Raw genomic sequence first — 6000 nt, 5'->3', positions numbered from 1 at the left:
CTTAAGTCAGCAGTTCCTTGCAGCCCCCACAGATAGCTGTTTTGTTTTGTAGTGTTCAGTATACTATTCCCTGTATCTCCTACAATGTCTCTAGTTCCAAACTGTCTCAATTCTGAGATGCGCAGATATATTGACCACAGTCTACTACTGAAATGGTATCTGCTCTGGACAGCTTTTCCCATGGCATGGGAATTACTCCCTCTTCTGTCCTCCTGTAGCTCTTTAAGCACGTCTCTATCAAATGACTTCACTATATTATAATGATTCAGTTACACATCTTGCTCCTTCAGGAGGCTGTGAGCTCCTTGGGAAAAGCAACATATCCAGTCATCACTAGGGAATGTCTAGCACAGGGCATGACACACACAGTAAGAAGGAAATAAATGTTTCTGAATTAGTAAATAAGTGACTCCAAATATAGCATTTAACAAATTATTTAAAATAGTGAAAAATGAAACAAAGAAAACCCAACCTGTAAATACTTGCCAGGTATAACCGTATCATCCCTTGGAAGTCAATTAAGTAGAAATTTTTTTGAATGCTTCCTTCTGTTGCTCTTCTGGAGACTGGAAGGAGAGAAATATATTTTGGTTAAATGTTATTAAAAGTTCTTCAGTTTTATTAACTACCTACCTAGAGACTTATTTAAAGACCTGATCTAATTAAAATGCTCACACCCAATGACTAGTCAAGAGGCCTTTGTTGCTACCTGGATTGATTAGATGCACTCTTTTGGGTTAAACAACAAAAGCAGAATTGTTGTCTCCAGGAGGTGTCTGCCGAAAAGAACAGATGTTACCTTGGTCAAAGGCATTAAACCCTGAGCTAGTCTCCCACCACCACTGAAGTGTGGCCCACAAAAACAGTCCCTGAATGGGGAGTTGGACACTGAACAGATGGATAATTAGGCAGGAAATTCTGTTGAGAGACATTTAAAAATAAAGCGGGGAGCATGGTGTGCTACGTGGGGAATCCAGGACCAAGAATGCAGACAGGGAAGGGTGGTGAGGCCCAGAGGACTGTTGTAAGTGGAAAGGGCGCATAGCCTTTTCGATGGAGATCCTGCCAACATAACCAGCTTAGGATTGCTTTGACCATTTATTATTTGTTTTTCCTCAAATTTGTTCAATGATGAAAAGGGATTACTGTGGTCTTCGAAGGGGAAGCTTAAGTCTTTTGTAGGTTAATGTGAATTTTACTTAAGTCAGAAAACCATTTTACTTAAAGTATAACGGCAATCAAAACACAGTGTTGGACTTTCACTTCCAGATATGACGAAGTAACTAAGATTGCACTTGCTCTCTCACCAAAAACGAGAAAATTGGACAAAAACACAGTAAACAACTGTCTTCAGACTTTGGACAACAGGTGGTGCAGGACCGTAATCCTTGAGAGGTGGTAAAAAAGCAATGTGGGGTCATTCTTTCAGTGACTCCAGCTTTCTATACGTTATGGATGCCAGGTCAATGAGGGAAGCCTAACCAGAACTCAATGGTCTTGTTGTGTTAAGGTCACAGAAATCAGAGGTTGAGAAGGCCGAGGTAGCTAGAGTTTGTAGGTAGGGGAATTGGAGAGTAAGGAGCACCAGAAACCTCTACAGAGGTCCACTTGAGTGTGTTGCTGAGTACAAAGCCATTCATGCAGAGGATGAAAGCTCCTCAAAGCCAAGCAAGGAACCACCAGGGAGCTGTAAAATAAGCAATTTCCAGGCATCATACTTGACTGAAAGCTATTTGAGTCCCAACTAGCCAAAGTAGTGAGACCTCATTGAACATTAAATAGGGGCTCCAGAAGGTTCACACTTTAGCAGTAGATCTAGACTAACCCCACAGTAAAGGCTACTCTACAAATTCCTAAAAACTTAAAAACAAATCTCTAAAAAAGATCAAGCTGATCCACGAGTAATTTAATTGCCTGTCAAAACAAACTTAAACATGTTTTAATGGAAGACAACAAAATCTAGTCATTCAAAGTGTAACAATCACAATTCCCAGCACCCAATAAAATGACTAGACGTGTAAAGAAGTAGGAAAATGTGACCCATAACCAGAAAAAAGTCAGTAACAAACTTAGGAATGACAGAGAAAACGGAATTAACATACTAAACCATATAGCTTTAAAATTGCAATGACAAATATGTTTAAGGAAACAGCTATAATGAAGAAAAAAAAAAAACTTTTAAAAGAAGCAACCAGAACTTCTAGGATGAAAAATAAATATCTAAAATGAACATGTTAAAGGAGAACATAACATAAAATTAGTATAGAAGAAAAGATCTGTGAAGTTGAAGATGTTGGAATACAAGCCATCCAAATGCAAGTAGAGAAAGAAAAAAGACTTAAATAAATGAGTAGGGCCTCAGCAACCTTTGTGACAATTTCAAGTCCTCTACATACATATAATTGGAATCCAAGAAGAAAGGAAGGAGGTAGAAAACGTAATGAAATAAAGGAAAAAATATTTCCAAATTTGATAAAAACCATAAAATTATAAATCTAAGAAGCTCAACAATTCCCAACCAAATTCAATCGACAGTCACAGAAACAAAAACCAAAAAACCCACCAAGGCATATCTTAATCAAACTGTTGAAAATCAGTGACAGAGAGAAGATTCTAAGACAGCCAGAGGAAAAGAGAATATTATATTATATAAATAAGAACGATGTCAGACATCTTGTCAGAAACAATACAAGCCAATACATAATGAAACAACAGATTTAAAGCACTGAAAAAAAGAAAAAAACTATTAACCTAGAGTTATATGGTAAGAAAAAAATATCCTTCAGAAATGAAGGTGAGAAAAAAGACTTAAACAAATATAAACAGCACGTAGCAATACTGTGGATTTAAACCCAATGATATCAATAATTCATGAAATATAAATGGTCTAAAGGCCCTAATAAAAGACAGAGATTGTCAAATTGGATAAAAAAGCAATACCCAACTCTATGACAGCTGCAAGAAATCTACCTTAAATATCAAAACTTACATTACAAGTAAAAGAATGAAAAAAATACCAAAAAAGATCTAATCAAAAGAAAGATAAAATGGCTGTATCTCAGAACAGGGAATAATATTATCAGGATAAAGAAGGACATATGATCTAGGCTTCTGCTTTAATAAGATGAGTATTGTAGGCTATAGAACAAATAAAACCTAAAGTAGATGGAAGGAAGGGAATAATAAAAACAAGAACAGAAAAGAATTAAATAGATTTTGGACTAACAGAGAAAATCAATAAAATTAAAAGCTGACTCTTTGAAAAGATCACTAAAATTGATAAGTTTCTGGCCAGGCCGATCAGAATAAAAAAGAAGATACAACTTGCCAATATCAAGAATAAAAGAGGATTTATCACTCTAGATGCTGCAGCATTTAAAGAAAAATAAGGAAATATTATGACCAACTTTATGCCAAAAAATTGACAACTTAGACAAGTATTTCTCACAAAGTGCAATTTACCAAAACTAGTATAGGTTAAAATAAAGTATCTGAATAGCCCTATATCTATAGAAGATGTTGCATCCAAATTTAAAAGATTTCTCACAAAGAAAACTACAGATTTGCTAGATTGTTTTATTGGTGAATTGCATAACACATTTGTAGAAGAAATAATACAAATTCTACACAAACTTCTTTTGGAAAACAGTAGAGAAGGAAATACTTCTTAACTTGTTTCATGAGACCAGCCTTATTCGAACAAAACCAGACTAAGACGTTACAGAAAAACCATTGATACATGTCCCTCATGAGCAGTGATGCAAAATTACTTTACGAATTCTCAGCAAATGGAATCCAGCGATACATTAAAGAAATAATACAAAATAAACAAGTAAGATTTATCCTAGGAATGCAAAGTTGGTTTACATTAAAAAATCAATTAATATCATTCACTATGTCAACAGAGTAAAGAAGAAAAACAATGTGAGCATGATTAAATGCAGAAACAGCACCGGACAAAATCCAACATATATTCATAGTAAAATATCTCAGCAAACTAGGAGTAGAGGGAAACTTTTCAATCTGATAAAGGGCATCTATAAAAATACAAAAGCAAAAAAACACACAGCTAACATGATACTTAATGATGAAAGACTTAGTGTAAGACTGGGAGTAACACAAGGATGTCTGGTTTTACCACGTCTATTCAACACTGCACTGGTCCAAGTACATGGTCCTGGTTCATGCAATAAAGCCAGATATATATAATTTATTTACTCCTCACTACAATTCTCATTATCATCCCTATCTGATAGTTTAGTAACTAAGACACAGAGAGGTCAACTAACTTGCCCAAAGTCATGCAGCTGCTAAGATGCAGATCCAAGATTTAAACCCATGTAGGATGATGCAGAATCTGTACTTCCAAATGTTATATTAGGTTATTTAGTTGTACTCTGAAGTTATCAGCACTTCAGAACTACTCCTCACAGGTAGAATCAAGGAAAGAGTGCCCTTACCTCTACCTTCAGATTGAGAGGTGTAAAAATAATGCCTTTCTTATCTCTCCCTCTCTGCAGAGGGGGAACTGCCTATCACTTACTTCATCTTTTGTTTAACAAATACATGTTGAGTGACCTGTATATGCCTAACATTATGCCCATAATGGGGGATTTGGAAATAAATAAGACATAATCCTTGCTTCCAAAGGACTGGCCATTCCTCCAAGATGACATGGTGAAAGGCGTACAGTGCAAATGAGGGTTTGGAACACCTGCCACACCTGAAAACCAGGTGTCGAGCCCGCACCACTTGCATCCCTGTTATCAGGAGACTGTCTGCACTTGACTAACTGAAGGTCACACCTGGGTATCCCTGGGGGGTCCTCTCAGCTTTACCATTAAGCAATCTGAAGCCATAAAATGATTAGGGTTGGCACGCTTTTGGAGGATTAATGTTCTAACAAATTGGGTGATTTTGCCCAGCTTGGCTATTGAGGATAACATATTGTGAATTTACTGAGCTCATCTGTGACCAGATTCCTCTGCAGGGTAATTGAAAGTGAATGAAAATGGCTATTTATGCATTCTCAGCCATTAGATATTGCTTTCATCTCTGATTTCGCTGGATAATGAGTCAAAATATATACCGAGATCCTTGCCTGCGGGTGGCACTTTGCATGTTCAATTAACCAAGGCCTGTGCATAGTGCTGGTCGTGAAAGGCAGATGGTGAAGGGAGGCTGTACTGTTAGACTTCAGAAATGACTCACAGCCAAATGGGGGTATATTTTTGAATTGTGTCTCCTTTGTTAGGGTTCGATGGCCACTAGGGGTGTGTCTGGCCCTCAGCTCTATTTACAATCCTATGGCAGTGTTGCCTTAAGTTTTTGCATGGATGTTAAGAATAATTTTAAAACCAACAAAAAAGAGAGCACAGTGAAGTACATTTAGGAAGTCCTTTATTGAACAGAGTTCAGTGCCTTCCTTTGGTGCAGGGTATTTCAGAGCCCTGAGAACGCTTATGTGCCTTGTGAATCTCCAAGAGAGGGAGTAATAAAATTATCAAACATGTATAAGGAAGCCAGCATTTATTAAGCGCCTATGTACTATTCATGACATTAAATATTTTACACAGATGACTTCATTTATCCATACAATTATTCTATGACATACCTTTAATTTTTGGAATGATGGCCCTGAGGCCTGGAGTACTTAAATTACTTTGCCAAGGTCATGATGAACAAGCGGCTTTGCTGGGATCTGAACCTAAGCAGTTTGTCTGCAGAGCCCGTACTCTTGACCACAATGCTCTATTTTCTTCCTTTTTTTATTTTTCGTTTTTCCAAAGAATATCTTGTTCAAGCAGAATCCCACAGATCACACTTTGAGAAGGACATTTCTAGCATAAAGATATCAGGTATTGCTGGGATGTGCCCCAGCTCAGGGTCAGCACATTAATGGTACAGTGGAAATGAGGAAACATAGAGCCAAGGTGTGACATTTTCCAACTCACCCTAGCCTGATCCCATTCCCTAAAGTACCAAATAAATGAATGACTC

The sequence above is a fragment of the Equus caballus genome, chromosome 7, assembly GCF_041296265.1.
Source record: "Equus caballus isolate H_3958 breed thoroughbred chromosome 7, TB-T2T, whole genome shotgun sequence".
NCBI classification, from domain to species: domain Eukaryota; kingdom Metazoa; phylum Chordata; class Mammalia; order Perissodactyla; family Equidae; genus Equus; species Equus caballus.
The sequence above is the reverse complement of the archived record's forward strand: the minus strand, read 5'-3'. Positions refer to the sequence as shown.